The 17,032-nt window shown below is 43.4% G+C and overlaps 1 pseudogene; it reads left to right on the top strand.

Moving 5' to 3' along the window:
* Positions 1–2,132: 2,132 nt before the first annotated feature.
* LOC125540656 lies at positions 2,133–2,531 on the top strand (annotated as a pseudogene).
* Positions 2,532–17,032: the final 14,501 nt, after the last annotated feature.

The raw sequence follows: 17,032 nt of genomic DNA, 5'->3' as shown, positions 1-17,032 counted from the left end.
CTGAAACGCCTTTGGCATCGCATGGCGGAAGGTAGGAACGCGTTAAGAGCAACTGAGGACAAACAACAAACAAGTGGCACCCCTCTTGTAAATATGTAACATTAATATCTTTTGTTAATTAAATGCAGTAGAAGCCTCTCCTGTCGTTTCCTCTAAAAAGAAGAATGGCGCAATTGAATGGTGGTATCACACAATTCAACTCTTCACGGCAGCGAACTCCTTAATCTGCCTGGCCCTATTCTTATTCAAAAGGTTGTGCAACCAGGACCGGTTACTCCTACAATTTTGCTGTCGAGACACGGCATATGTGATGCAGTAAAGCACATGAAACAGATGACGCCGCTGACGAGATCTTGGCGATTATATGTAACATAATCAAGCGGTGCTAGCTCAACTTTAGTGCCAATCAGCATAGCCTATTTAGCCAATATATTTAGATCAAGTCCAGCACCCCCGCATCAACGTCGCTGCCGTCTTCCTCAACCTTGGGCCACCGCAACATTGCCGTTCCATCCGCGCCGCCCCGAGCTCCCATGTCTTCCCCTAGGGCGCCATTGACACCGCCATGATCTCCTCTTGCATTTCCCCTGTTTCCCCTCACGTTTGCTCCCGTTAGGTATTTCGCCGTGGCCGAGGACCGCCGTCCGCCATGGCCATTGCAGGGGTAGCCACCGAGCTCCTCGGATTGACCCCGTGGCACATGCCCGCTCCTATGCACGCCCATGCCCGAGCCTGCCGCTCTTCTTCCGCGCCCGCGGGGCCACTCCCTCTCCATGCCCACGCCCGTGCTACACCGCGTCGGTCGCGCCCGCCGCTGCTGTCGCGCTCGCCGCTGCCACCGCACCACTGTGCCTCGCGCGACACACACCCTGGCCGCGCGCCACACTCTCGCTGGCTGCGCTCGCCCCGTCTGCTGCCGCCTATCCCTTCGCTCGCCCCGCTGTCGCGCCCCTGCCTCGCGCCGCCTCCAGTCGTGGCCATCTTCTGCCGGCCGCCCCCTCAGCCACGCCGGCCGCATCTCTGCCCTCCACCGTCGGCCGCTCGCCTCGCCTGCTGCGTGCTGCTTCCTGCTGCTATGCGCTGCTCTACCGCCGGTACGCTGCTGCGCCATGCCCTCGACACCACCGTGGACAAATGTGGCGGAGGGGTTGTTAATGGAGTATGAGAAGGAGGTGGCGGAGAAGGTGTGGAGAGGCAGGAGGTCTGGGGTGGTGTCACCTGGCTGTGGTGGAGGTGTTTATGCGAGAAGGAGCCGGAGTGGAAGGAGAGGTCACAATTTGAAATAATCGCAAAAAAAAAAATCATAACCCGGAGATCTCATTCCAAAAAAAATGCTAATATCGATGGAGGGGTGATTTCCTTCAATAGGTGGAAAACATAGGAAATATTGGTTGTTATCAAGGAAAGGTAAAAAATTAGGAAAGTTAGGATTTTTGTACTGATTTGTATGCAAATGGGGTTTTATTGTTTGGTAACGTGATATCAGTACCTGCCCGTTTGTGACGTGTCTGATTAGGAAACTTTGCAAATGTCAAGAAACTATTTATTGGGAGAAAAGTTGTGACGTGTCTGTTATTTGTTTCCTAAAACAAATTTCACTAATAAGAGAAATCGATTGATTTAGATAAGTTAGGAAAGTTAGATTAAATTGTATTACTTGTTTTCTGAAAATCTGTTATTTGTTTTCTAAGACAAATTTAACCAATAAAAGTAATGATTGATTTACATAATTTAAGGAAGTTACATCTGTGATTTGTTATACGTTAGGAAAGTTCTGGTTGTAATAAAGAGTGAAGAGAAAAAAAAACCGATGGACCATGGTGGGAGGGGGTGGTTTGAGGAGAGACGAAAAAAATCCAGCGAAAATAAACCGCGAAGACTATTCACCAACTCGTCCATTAGAAGTAGAGATGGGACTAGTAGTATTCTCCACCAAGAACTAAGAATAGCTCAGGTGGTAAACTGCCTTGTTGGTAGATTCAGTCAGTTCTTGAGTTGTAAAGTGGAAGTAAATCAAGACGTTTCGATAAGAACTAATGGCATGGATTAATATCTTAAAAAGTAACAGTGTCATGGTGCACGGATGTACGCATACACAGATCAGTTTTACTTATCACTACCCCATGATCGCTATGGCATGGTGCATGAAGAACATCGCGAAGGACTGTTGGGAGCCAGCAAGGTGTTGATATGCTTGTGCCTCGTGACGCTGCTTGTCTTGTCATCTGGTACGAATACTTCGGACCCGCACTTCTCCCGAACAGAATGATCCAAGTTAATTTAGTGTTTTTTTTTGCAAGTAGAAGTTAATTTGGTTGATTGTTAATGTGTATTGTTTTTGGACGTATGCAGAAGAGATGGGATCGGATGCCTGTGACACATCATGGAGCCAGACATGGGACAACGACACATCATGTATCTTCCGCGGCACCTGCAACAAGCCCTGTAGAAGAGAGAACTTTGACAGCGGCATATGCAAAGAAATAAATTATTGCATGTGCTACAGGAACTGCACCACTGAATCCATCTAGCCATATGTGTGCCATTTTCATGGATGCTCGATGGAAGCTATTGCTATGAGTTCATGCGTTATGAATGTAATAAATTAATTAATTTAAGCAGCTCTGTCCATCTATCCATGGTATAATAAAGGATAGATCTTGATGGGGCAATGTTCATTTGCTACAATATTTTTTCCACTGTTCCGAATGCTCACTGGGTGAGAGGTTCTCCATTCAAATTGGCCGAAATGTCAATAGGTTTACAGCATAGGCAGTAGCGGAGCCATCCTTTTGCCTAAGGGCATCTCCAACGCCGACTCTCAAACAATTATCAATCTGTAGGTATTCCCCCGTCCTCTCCTCCCGCCGCCACCGTCCCTCCCGCCGGCCGTCGGCCTCGTGCCCCCCCCCCCCCCTCCCCCCCCCCCCCCCCCCCCCCCCCATGTCCGCCTCGCGCCGCCTCCCGGGAGGTGGCCGGGGCGGAGCTCGAGCTCCTCTTCCTCGGGCCCCTCCTCCCCCGTCTCTCCCCCCGCCGCCGCCGGCGGGCGCCCCCGGCGCTGGCCCGGGTGGTGCCGGCGGCGACGGGCCTTCTCGTCCCCGTGCGCGCGTGCTCCCTTCCCGGGGCTGGGAGGCGGCGGCGGTGATGCTCGGCCTTGCTGCGGTCCGGCGGCCCTGCGGTGGCGGCCAGCGGGCGTGGTGTCGGCGCCACTCCTTGGCGGCGGGGCGGCGTGGTGGTGTTGGGTGGCCGTCGTCGCGCCCCCGGCCCAGATCTAGGCTCGGCGGGACCCATCTGGGTCCTAGCGGGCCGGCTCCCCGGCGTGGCCTCGTTGTCTGCGGCGCGGTGAGGAGGATGAGCGGCTCGGATACGGGGCGGCGGCGCCGACGGCGTGCCGGCACCAGCGCGAAGGCGGGAGCTTTACGAGCCCACGAGGGCTCGGCCGGGCCTGGTGTGCTCCTGCTATTGCGTCCCGACGGCTACCGTCGCGGACGGTGGAGGTGGGGCCCTCCCGCGTGCCAACGGTGTTGATGCCCTAGTCCCGGCTCTGATTCTTCGTCGTGTTGTCCTCACTCCGCATTGCCATGGTGAGACGGTGATACGTCTCCAACGTATCTATAATTTTTGATTGCTCCATGCTATATTATCTACTGTTTTGGACTATATTGGGCTTTATTTTCCACTTTTATATTATTTTTGGGACTAACCTATTAACCGGAGGCCCAGCCCAGAATTGTTGTTTTTTGCCTATTTCAGTGTTTTGAAGAAACGGAATATCAAACGGAGTCCAAACGGAATAAAACCTTCGGGAACGTGATTTTCTCACCGAACGTGATCCAAGAGACTTGGACCCTGCTCCAAGGAACAAAAGAGGCGGTCACGAGGGTGGGGGGCGCCCCCCCTAGGGCGTGCCCCCCTGCCTCGTGGGCCCCTCGGAGCTCCACCGACGTACTCTTTCCTCCTATATATACCTACGTACCCCCAAACGAACAGAGACGGAGCCAAAAACCTAATTCCACCGCTGCAACTTTCTGTATCCACGAGATCCCGTCTTGGGGCCTGTTCCGGAGCTCCGCCGGAAGAGGGCCGTCATCACGGAGGGCTTCTACATCATCATAGCCTCTCCGATGAAGTGTGAGTAGTTTACCAGACCTTCGGGTCCATAGTTAGTAGCTAGATGGCTTCTTCTCTCTCTTTGAATCTCAGTACAAAGTTCTCCCCCTCTCTTGTGGAGATCTATTCGATGTAAGCTACTTTTTGCGGTGTGTTTGTTGAGACCGATGAATTGTGGGTTTATGATCAAGTCTATCTATGAATAATATTTGAATCTTCTCTGAATTCTTTTATGTATGATTGATTATCTTTGCAAGTCTCTTCGAATTATCCGTTTGGTTTGGCCAACTAGATTGGTAGTTCTTGCCATGGGAGAAGTGCTTAGCTTTGGGTTCGATCTTGCGGTGTCCTTTGCCAGTGACAGAAGGGGCAGCAAGGCACGTATTGCATCGTTGCCATCGAGGATAACAAGATGGAGTTTGTTTCATATTGCATGAATTTATCTCTCTACATCATGTCATCTTGCTTAAAGCGTTACTCTGTTTTTAACTTAATACTCTAGATGCATGCTGGATAGCGATCGATGAGTGGAGTAATAGTAGTAGATGCAGAATTGTTTCGGTCTACTTGTCACGGACGTGATGCCTATATACATGATCATGCCTAGATAATCTCATAACTATGCTCAATTATGTCAATTGCTCAACAGTAATTTGTTCCCCCACCGTAGAATACTTATGCTCTTGAGAGAAGCCACTAGTGAAACCTATGGCCCCCGGGTCTATTCTCATCATATTAATCTCCATCACTTTAATCTTGCTTTGCTTTTTTACTTTGCCTTTTACTTTTACTTTGCATCTTTATACCAAAAATACCAAAAATATTATATCTATCAGATCTCACTCTCGTAAGTGGCCGTGAAGGTATTGACAACCCCTAATCACGTTGGTTGCGAGTAGCTATCCTTTTGTGCAGGTACGAGGGACTAGAGCGTGGCCTCCTACTGGATTGATACATTGGTTCTCAAAAACTGAGGGAAATACTTACGCTACTCTCCTGCATCATCCCTTCCTCTTCGGGGAAAACCAACGCAAGCTCAAGACGTAGCAAGAAGGATTTCTGGCGCCGTTGCCAGGGAGTCTACGCAAAAAGTCAACATACCAAGTACCCATCACAATCCCTATCTCTTGCATTACATTATTTGTCATTTGCCTCTCGTTTTCCTCTCCCCCACTTCACCCTTGCCGTTTTATTCGCCCTCTCTCTCTCTCTATCCTCCCTCTCTATTTGCCTCTTTTTCCCGTTTGCCCTTGTTTGCTCGTGTGCTAGTTTGTTCGCTTTATTTGTCGCGATGGCACAAGATACTACCAAATTGTGTGACTTCACCAATACCAATAATAATGATTTCCTTAGCACTCCGATTGCTCCTCTTGCCAATACTGAATCTTGTGAAATCAATGCTGCTTTGTTAAATCTTGTTATGAAAGATCAATTCGCCGGCCTTCCTAGTGAAGATGCCGCTACTCGTCTGAATAGCTTCGTTGATTTATGTGATATGCAAAAGAAAAAAGATGTCGATAATGATGTCGTTAAATTGAAGCTATTTCCTTTTTCGCTTAGAGATCGTGCTAAAGCTTGGTTTTCGTCTTTGCCTAAAAATAGTATTGATTCTTGGAACAAGTGCAAAGATGCTTTTATCTCTAAGTATTTCCCTCCCGCTAAGATCATCTCTCTTAGAAACGATATTATGAACTTTAAACAACTTGATCATGAACATGTTGCACAAGCTTGGGAGAGAATGAAATTAATGATACATAATTGCCCTACTCATGGTTTGAATTTGTGGATGATTATACAAATTTTTTATGCCGGATTGAATTTTGCTTCTAGAAATCTTTTAGATTCGGCCGCAGGAGGTACTTTGATGGAAATCACTTTAGGAGATATTACTAAGCTCCTAGATAATATTATGGTTAATTATTCTCAATGGCATATTGAAAGAACTTCTAATAAAAAAGTGCATGCGATAGAAGAAATTAATGTGTTGAGTGGAAAGATGGATGAACTTATGAAATTATTTGCTACTAAGAGTGTTTCTTCTGATCTTAATGATATGCCTTTGTCTACTTTGATTGAGAATAATAATGAATCTATGGATTTGAATTTTGTTGGTAGGAATAATTTTGGTAACAACGCTTATAGAGGGATTTTAATCCTAGGCCATATTCTAGTAATCCTTCTAATAATTATGGGAATTCCTACAACAACTCTTATTGAAATTTAAGATGCCCTCTGAATTTGAGAATAGTGTTAAAGAGTTTATGAATTCACAAAAGAATTTTAATGCTTTGCTTGAAGAGAAATTGCTTAAAGTTGATGATTTGGCTAGGAACGTTGATAGAATTTCTCTTGAGGTTGATTCTTTAAAACTTAGAACTATTCCTCCTAAGCATGATATCAATGAGTCTCTCAAAGCCATGAGAATTTCCATTGATGAGTGCAAGGAAAGAACCGCTAGGATGCGTGCTACCAAAGATGCCTTTATTAAAGCGTGTTCTTCCAATTCCTATGAAAATCAAGATGAAGATCTAAAATTTATTGATGTGTCTCCTATTAAATCTTTATTTTGCAATATGAATCTTGATGAAACTGAATATTATCTTCCTTTACCTAGAAGGCGTTCTAAAAATTTGGAGTATTTAGATCTTTGTGATGAAATTGATGAAAGTGGGATTGAAAGAAATAAAAATCTAGATGTTGCTAAACCCACTATATTGGATTTCAAGGAATTTAATTATGAAAGTTTCTCTTTAATTGATTGTATTTCCTTGTTGCAATCCGTGCTAAATTCTCCACATGCTTATAGTCAAAATAAAGCCTTCACCGAACATATTATTGATGCCTTAATGCAATCTTATGAAGAAAAACTTGAGTTGAAAGTTTCTATCCCTAGAAAACTCTATGATGAGTGGGAACCAACTATTAAAATTAAAATTAAAGATCATGAGTTTTATGCTTTGTGTGATTTGGGTGCTAGTGTCTCCACTATCCCCAAAACTTTGTGTGATTTGCTAGATTTCCGTAATTTTGATGATAGCTCTCTAAACTTTCATCTTGCGGATTCTACTATTAAGAAACCTATGGGAAGAATTAATGATGTTCTTATTGTTGCAAATCGTAATTATGTGCCCATAGATTTCATTGTTCTTGATATAGATTACAATCCTTCTTGCCTTATTATTCTTGGCAGACCTTTCCTTAGAACGGTTGGTGCGATTATTGATATGAAGGAAGGGAATATTAGATTTCAATTTCCATTAAAAAAAGGGCATGGAACACTTTCTAAGAAAGAAAATAAAATTGCCATATGAAACTATCTTGAGAGCCAATTATGGATTGCCTACCAAAGATGGCAATACCTAGATCTATCTTTGCTTGTTATGCCTAGCTAGGGGCGTTAAACGATAGCACTTGTTGGGAGGCAACCCAATTTTATTTTTATTCCTTGCTTTTTGCTCCTGTTTAGTATAAATAAAGTATTTAGCCTCTGTTTTGGTTGTGTGTTTTTTGTTTAATTAGCTTTTGTGCCAAGTAGAACCGTTGGGAAGACTTGGGGAAAGTCTTGTTGAACTTGCTGTAAAAAACAGAAACTTTAGCGCTCACGAGAACTGCTATAATTTTTATATGGAGAGTGCTATTTAGTTAATTCTTTTTGATGATTAATAGATAAATTCCTCACATCCAGTAATTTATTTTAGAATTTTTGGGGTTCCAGATCTTGCGCTAGCTACAAATTACTACAGACTGTTCTGTTTTTTGACAGATTCTGTTTTTCGTGTGTTGTTTGCTTATTTTGATGAATCTATGGTTAGTAAAATAGTTTATAATCCATAGATAAGTTGGAATACAGTAGGTTTAACACCAATATAAATAAATAATGAGTTCATTACAGTACCTTGAAGTGGTCTTTTGTTTTCTTTCGCTAACGGAGTTCATGAGTTTTCTGCCTTAAGTTTTGTGTTGTGGAGATTTCAAGTTTTGGGTAAGGATTTGATGGATTTTGGAAGAAGGAGTGGCAAGAGCCTAAGCTTGGGGATGCCCATGGCACCCCCAAGATAATCTAAGGACACCTAAAAGCCAAAGCTTGGGGATGCCCCGGAAGGCATCCCCTCTTTCATCTACTTCTATCGGTAACTTTACTTGGAGCTATATTTTTATTCACCAATATGATATGTGTTTTGCTTGGAGCGTCTTGTATTATTTGTTTCTTTGTTTGTTAGTGTGCCATAGTCATCCTTGCTGTACAAACCTTTTGAGAGAGCCATACATGAATTAAAATTTGATAGAATACTCTATGTGCTTCACTTATATCTTTTGAGCTAAGTAGTTTTGCTCTATGTGCTTCACTTATATCTTTTGAGCTAAGTAGTTTTGCTCTATGTGCTTCACTTATATCTTTTGAGCTATGTAATTTTTCTCTATATGCTTCACTTAGATCTTTTAGAGCATGGTGGTGGATTTGTTTTAAAGAAACTATTGATCTCTCATGCTTCACTTAAATTATTTTGAGAGTCTCTTAATAGCATGGTAATTTGCTTAATAATAATATGCTTGGTATTCAAGATTTGTGAAACTTTCTTTTGAGTGTGTTGAATACTAAGAAAAGATTGAAGCATGATAATTGTTTTGAGATATGGAGGTGATAATATTAAAGTCATGCTAGTTGAGTAGTTGTGAATTTGAGAAATACTTGTGTTGAAGCTTGTGATTCCCGTAGCATGCACGTATGGTGAACCGTTATGTGATGAAGTCGGAGCATGATTTATTTATTGATTGTCTTCCTTATGAGTGGCGGTCGGGGACGAGCGATGGTCTTTTCCTACCAATCTATCCCCCTAGGAGCATGCGCGTAATACTTTGCTTTGATAACTTCTAGATTTTTGCAATAAGTATATGAGTTCTTTATGACTAATGTTGAGTCCATGGATTATACGCACTCTCACCCTTCCACCTTTGCTAGCCTCTCTAATACCGCGCACCTTTCGTCGGTATCATACACCCACCATATACCTTCCTCAAAACAGCCACCATACCTACCTATTATGGCATTTCCATAGCCATTCCGAGATATATTGCCATGCAACTTTCCACCGTTCCGTTTATTATGACACACTCCATCATTGTCATATTGCATATCCCGGTACACCGCCGGAGGTATTCATATAGAGTCATATCTTGTTCTAAGTATCGAGTTGTAATTGTTGAGTTGTAAGAAAAATAAAAGTGTGATGATCATCATTATTAGAGCATTGTCCCAGTGAGGAAAGAATGATGGAGACTATGATTCCCCCACAAGTCGGGATGAGACTCCGGACAAAAAAAGAGGCCAAAGAAGCCCAAATAAAAAAAGAGAGGCCATAAAAAAAGAGAAAAGGCCCAAATAAAAAAATAAAAAAATGAGAGAAAAAGAGAGAAGGGACAATGTTACTATCCTTTTACCACACTTGAGCTTCAAAGTAGCACCATGATCTTCATAGTAGAGAGTCTCTCATGTTATCACTTCCATATACTAGTGGGAATCTTTCATTATAGAACTTGGATTGTATATTCCAATGATGGGCTTCCTCAAAATTACCCTAGGTCTTCATGAGCAAGCAAGTTGGATGCACACCCACTTAGTTTCTTTTTGAGCTTTCATATACTTATAGCTCTAGTGCATCCGTTACATGGCAATCCCTACTCACTCACATTGATATCTATTGATGGGCATCTCCATAGCCTGTTGATACGCCTAGTTGATGTGAGACTTATCTTCTCCTTCTTGTCTTCTCCACAACCACCATTCTATTCCACCTATAGTGCTATATCCATGGCTCACGCTCATGTATTGCGTGAAGAATGAAAAAGTTTTGAAAAAGTTAGAGTATGAAACAATTGCTTGGCTTGTCATCGGGGTTGTGCATGATTTAAATACTTGTGTGGTGAAGATAGAGCATAGCCAGACTATATGATTTTGTAGGGATAACTTTCTTGGGCCATGTTATTTTGAGAAGACATAATTGCTTTGTTAGTATGCTTGAAGTATTATTATTTTTATGTCAATATAAACTTTTGTGAATCTGAATATTCATATCACAATTAAGAAGATTTGCATTGAAATTATGCCAAGTAGCACTCCGCATCAAAAATTCTCTTTTTATCATTTACCTACTCGAGGACGAGCAGGAATTAAGCTTGGGGATGCCTGATACGTCTCCAACGTATCTATAATTTTTGATTGCTCCATGCTATATTATCTACTGTTTTGGACTATATTGGGCTTTATTTTCCACTTTTATATTATTTTTGGGACTAACCTATTAACCGGAGGCCCAGCCCAGAATTGCTGTTTTTTGCCTATTTCAGTGTTTCGAAGAAACGGAATATCAAACAGAGCCAAAAACCTAATTCCACCGCCGCAACTTTCTGTATCCACGAGATCCCATCTTGGGGCCTGTTCCGGAGCTCTGCCGGAGAGGGCCGTCATCACGGAGGGCTTCTACACCATCATAGCCTCTCCGATGAAGTGTGAGTAGTTTACCTCAGACCTTCAGGTCCATAGTTAGTAGCTAGATGGCTTCTTCTCTCTTTTTGGATCTCAATACAAAGTTCTCCCCCTCTCTTGTGGAGATCTATTCGATGTAATCTTCTTTTTGCGGTGTGTTTGTTGAGACCGATGAATTGTGGGTTTATGATCAAGTCTATCTATGAATAATATTTGAATCTTCTCTGAATTCTTTTATGTATGATTGGTTATCTTTGCAAGTCTCTTCGAATTATCCGTTTGGTTTGGCCAACTAGATTGGTAGTTCTTGCCATGGGAGAAGTGCTTAGCTTTGGGTTCGATCTTGCGGTGTCCTTTCCAAGTGACAGAAGGGGCAGCAAGGCACGTATTGTATCGTTTGTTGGAAATATGCCTAGAGGCAATAATAAAAGCATTATTATTATATTTCCTTGTTCATGATAATTGTCTTTATTCATGCTATAATTGTGTTATCCGGAAATCGTAATACATGTGTGAATAACAGACACCAACATGTCCCTAGTGAGCCTCTAGTTGACTAGCTCGTTGATCAACAGATAGTCATGGTTTCCTGACTATGGACATTGGATGTTATTGATAACGAGATCACATCATTAGGAGAATGATGTGATGGACAAGACCCAATCCTAAACATAGCACAAGATCGTATAGTTCGTTTGCTAGAGTTTTCCACTGTCAAAGTATCTTTTCCTTAGACCATGAGATCGTGTAACTCCCGGATACCGTAGGAGTGCTTTGGGTATACCAAACGTCACAACGTAACTGGGTGACTATAAAGGTAGACTAAGGGTATCTCCGAAAGTGTCTGTTGGGTGACATGGATCAAGACTGGGATTTGTCACTCCGTATGACGGAGAGGTATGCTGGGCCCACTCGGTAATGCATCATCATAATGAGCTCAAAGTGACCAAGTGTCTGGTCACGGGATCATGCATTACGTTACGAGTAAAGTGACTTGCCGGTAACGAGATTGAACGAGGTATTGGGATACCGACGATCGAATCTCGGGCAAGTAACATATCGATTGACAAAGGGAATTGCATACGGGGTTGATTGAATCCTCGACATCGTGGTTCATCCGATGAAATCATCGTGGAGCATGTGGGAGCCAACATGGGTATCCAGATCCCGCTGTTGGTTATTGACCGAAGAGTCATCTTGGTCATGTCTGCTTGTCTCCCGAACCCGTAGGGTCTACACACTTAAGGTTCGGTGATGCTAGGGTTGTGAAGATATGTATATGCAGTAACCCGAATGTTGTTTCGGAGTCCCGGATGAGATCCCGGACGTCACGAGGAGTTCCGGAATGGTCCGGAGGTAAAGAATTATATATAGGAAGTGCTGTTTCGGCCATCGGGACAAGTTTCGGGGTTATCGGTATTGTACCGGGACCACCGGAGGGGTCCCGTGGGCCCACCGGGTGGGGCCACCTGTCCCGGGGGGCCACATGGGCTGTAGGGGGTGCTCCTTGGCCTACATGGGCCAAGGGCACCAGCCCTACTAGGCCCATGCGCCTAGGGTTTCCACCAAGGAGGAGTCCAAGTGGTGGAAGGCACCCCGAGGTGCCTTGGGGGGAGGGAAACCCTCCCCTGGCCGCCGCACCTAGGAGATCTGATCTCCTAGGCTGTGCACCAACCTCCCCTGGCACCCCTATATATAGTGGGGGGAAGAGGAGGGATTTTACACCAGCCCCTGGCGCCTCCATCTCCTCCCCGTTACGTCTCTTCCTCGTAGTCTTGGCGAAGCCCTGCTTCTGTGACGCCCTGCATCCACCACCACGCCGTCGCCGTTGTGCTGCTGCTGGATGGAGTCTTCCTCAACCTCTCCCTCTCTCCTTGCTGGATCAAGGCGTGGGAGACGTCACCGGGCTGCACGTGTGTTGAACGCGGAGGTGCCGTGCGTTCGGCACTTGGTCATCGGTGATTTGAATCACGACGAGTACGACTCCATCAACCCTGTTCACTTGAACGCTTCCGCTTAGCGATCTACAAGGGTATGTAGATGCACTCTCCTTCCCCTCGTTGCTGGTCTCTCCATAGATAGATCTTGGTGACACGTAGGAAAATTTTGAATTTCTGCTACGTTCCCCAACAGTGGCATCATGAGCTAGGTCTATTGCGTAGATTCTATGCACGAGTAGAACACAAAGTAGTTGTGGGCGTTGATTTTGTTCAATATGCTTGCCGTTACTAGTCTTATCTTGATTTGACGGTATTGTGGGATGAAGCGGCCCGGACCAACCTTACACGTACTCTTACGTGAGACCGGTTCCACCGACAAACATGCACTAGTTGCATAAGGTGGCTGGCGGGTGTCTGTCTCTCCCACTTTAGTCGGATCGGATTCGATGAACAGGGTCCTTATGAAGGGTAAATAGCAATTGGCATATCACGTTGTGGCTTTTGCGTAGGTAAGATGCGTTCTTGCTAGAAACCCATAGCAGCCACGTAAAACATGCAAACAACAATTAGAGGACGTCTAACTTGTTTTTGCAGGGTATGCTATGTGATGTGATATGGCCAAAAGGATGTGATGAATGATATATGTGATGTATGAGATTGATCATGTTCTTGTAATAGGAATCATGACTTGCATGTCGATGAATATGACAACCGGCAGGAGCCATAGGAGTTGTCTTAATTTATTTATGACCTGCGTGTCAACATAAACGTCATGTAATTACTTTACTTTATTGCTAACCGTTAGCTGTAGTAGTAGAAGTAATAGATGACGTGACAACTTCAAGAAGACACGATGATGGAGATCATGATGATGGAGATCATGGTGTCATGCCGGTGACGAAGATGATCATGGAGCCCCGAAGATGGAGATCGAAGGAGCTATATGATATTGGCCATATCATGTCACTACTATATAATTGCATGTGATGTTTATTATGTTTATGCATCTTGTTTACTTAGAACGACGGTAGTAAATAAGATGATCCCTCATAACAATTTCAAGAAGTGTTCTCCCCTAACTGTGCACCGTTGCTAAAGTTCGTCGTTTCGAAGCACGCCGTGATGATCGGGTGTGATAGATCCTTACGTTCACATACAACGGGCGTAAGACAGATTTACACACGCGAAACACTTAGGGTTAACTTGACGAGCCTAGCATGTACAGACATGGCCTCGGAACACAGAAGACCGAAAGGTCGAGCATGAGTCGTATAGAAGATACGATCAACATGAAGATGTTCACCGATGTTGACTAGTCCGTCTCACGTGATGATCGGACACGGCCTAGTTGACTCGGATCATGTAATCACTTAGATGACTAGAGGGATGTTTATCTGAGTGGGAGTTCATAAGATAAACTTAATTATCCTGAACATAGTCAAAAGGATTTTGCAAATTATGTCGTAGCTCGCGCTTTAGTTCTACTGTTTAGATATGTTCCTAGAGAAAAAAAAATTAGTTGAAAGTTGAAAGTAGCAATTATGCGGACTAGGTCCGTAAACTGAGGATTGTCCTCATTGCTTCTTAGAAGGCTTATGTCCTTAATGCACCGCTCAGTGTGCTGAACCTCGAACGTTGTCTGTGGATGTTGCGAACATCTGACATACACATTTTGATAACTACGTGATAGTTCAGTTAAACGGTTTAGAGTTGAGGCACTGAAGACGTTTTGAAACGTCGCGAAACATATGAGATGTTTTGAGGGCTGAAATTGGAATTTCAGGCTCGTGCCCACGTCAAGAGGTATAAGACCTCCGACGATTTTCTTAGCCTGCAAACTAAGGGAGAAAAGCTCAATTGTTGAGCTTGTGCTCAGATTGTCTGAGTACAACAATCACTTGAATCAAGTGGGAGTTAATCTTCCAGATGAGATAGTGATGTTTCTCCGAAGTCATTACCACTAAGCTGCTAGAGCTTCGTGATGAACTATAATATATCAGGGACATATATGATGATCCTTGAGATATTCGCGATGTTTGACACCGCGAAAGTAGAAATCAAGAAGGAGCATCAATTGTTGATGGTTGGTGAAACCACTAGTTTCAAGAAGGGTAAGGGCAAGAAGGGATACTTCATGAAACGGTAATTCAGCTGTTGCTCTAGTGAAGAAACCCAAGGTTGAACCCAAACCCGAGACTAAGTGCTTCTGTAATAAGGGGAACAGCCACTAGAGCAGTATTACCCTAGATACTTGGTAGATGAGAAGGCTGTCGATAGAAGTATATTGGATATACATTGTGTTGATGTGTACTTTACTAGTACTCCTAGTAGCACCAGGGTATTAGATACCGGTTCGGTTGCTAAGTGTTAGTAACTCGAAATAAAAACTACGGAATAAACGGAGACTAGCTAAAGGTGAGCTAACGATATGTGTTGGAAGTGTTTCCAATGTTGATATGATCAAATATCGTATGCTCCCTCTACCATCGAGATTGGTGTTTGCATTGAGCATAGACATGATTGGATTATGTCTATCGCAATACGGTTATTCATTTAAGGAGAATAATGGTTACTCTGTTTATTTGAATAATACCTTCAATGGTCTTGCACCTAAAATGAATGGTTTATTGAATCTCGATCGTAGTGATACACATGTTCATGCCAAAAGATAGTAATGATAGTACCACCTACTTGTGGCACTGCCACTGAAGTCATATCGGTATAAAACGCATGAAGAAGCTCCATGTAGATGGATCTTTGGACTCACTCATTTTTGGAAAGTTTGAGACATGCGAACCATGTCTGTTGGTGTATATGCATGAAGAAACTCCATGCAAATGGACCGTTCGGACTCACTTGATTTTGAATCACTTGAGACATGCAAATCATACCACATGGGCAAGATGACTGAAAGCCTCGGTTTCAGTAAAATGGAACTAGAAAGCAACTTGTTGGAAGTAATACATTTTGATGTGTGCAGTCCAATGAGTGCTGAGGCATGTAGTGGATATCGTTATGTTCTTACTTCACAGATGATTTGAGTAGATGTTGAGTATATTTACTTGATGAATCACGAGTCTGAATTATTGAAAGGTTCAAGTAACTTCAGGGTGAAGTTGAAAGATCGTCGTGACAAGAGGATAAAATATCTATGATATGATCATAGAGATGAATATCTGAATTACGAGTTTGGCACAGAATTAAGACATTGTGGAAATTGTTTCACAACTAATACAGCCTGGAACACCATAGTGTGATGGTGTGTCCGAACATCATAACTGCACCCTATTGGATATGATGCATACCATGGTGTCTCTTATCGAATTACCACGATAGTTCATGGGTTATGCATTAGAGACAACCACATTCACTTTAAATAGGGCACCACGTAATTCCGATGAGATGACACCGTATGAACTATGTTTTAGAGAAACCTAAGCTGTCATTTCTTGAAAGTTTGGGGCTGCAACGCTTATGTGAAAAAGTTTCAGGCTGATAAGCTCGAACCCAAAGCGGATAAATGCATCTTCATAGGACACCCAAAACAGTTGGGTATACCTCTTGTCTCAGATCCGAAAGCAATAAGGGATTGTTTCTAGTATCGGGTCTTTTCTCAAGGAAAATTTTCTCTCGAAAGAATTGAGTGGGAGGATGGTGGAGGCTTGATGAGGTTTTTGAACCGTCTCTTCAACTAGTGTGTGGAAGGGCACAGGAAGTTGTTCCTGTGGCACCTACACCAATTGAAGTGGAAGCTTATGATATTGATCATGAGACTTCGGATCAAGTCACTCCCAAACCTCCTAGGATGACAAGGATGCGTACTACTTCTGAGTGGTACGTAATCCGGTCTTATAAGTCATGTTGCTAGACAACAATGAACCTACGAGCTGTGGAGAAGCGATGGTGGGCCCGGATTCCGATAAATGGCTCGAGGCCATAAAATCCGAGAGAGGATTCATGTATGAAAACAAAGTGTAGACTTTGGCAGAACAGCTCGATGGTCGTAAGGCTGTTGAGTACAGATGGATTTTAAAAGGAAGACGGACAATGATGGTATATGTCACCATTAAGAAAGCTCGACTTGTCGTTAAGTTCTTTCCGACAAGTTCAAGGAGTTGACTATGATGAGACTTTTCTCACTCGTAGCGATGCTAAGAGTCTGTTGGAATTATATTAGCGATTACTGCATTATTTATGAAATCTTGCAGAAAGGATGTCAAAACATTGTTTCCTCGACGTTTTTCTTGAGGAAAGGTTGTATGTAATACAACCGGAAGGTTTTGTCAATCCTGAAAGATGCTAATAAGTATGCAAAGCTCCAGCTATCCTTCTGAGGACTGGAGTAAGCATCTCGGAGTTGGAATGTGCGCTTTGATGAGATGATCAAAGATTTTGGGTTTATACAAAGTTTATGAGAAACTTGTATTTCCAAAGAAGTGAGTGGGAGCACTATAGAATTTCTGATAAATATATGTTGTTGACATATTGTTGATTAGAA

The sequence above is a fragment of the Triticum urartu genome, chromosome 2, assembly GCF_003073215.2.
Source record: "Triticum urartu cultivar G1812 chromosome 2, Tu2.1, whole genome shotgun sequence".
In the NCBI taxonomy this organism is placed as follows: domain Eukaryota; kingdom Viridiplantae; phylum Streptophyta; class Magnoliopsida; order Poales; family Poaceae; genus Triticum; species Triticum urartu.
Note: the sequence above shows the minus strand (reverse complement) of the source record. Positions and strands in the feature narration are given on the sequence as shown.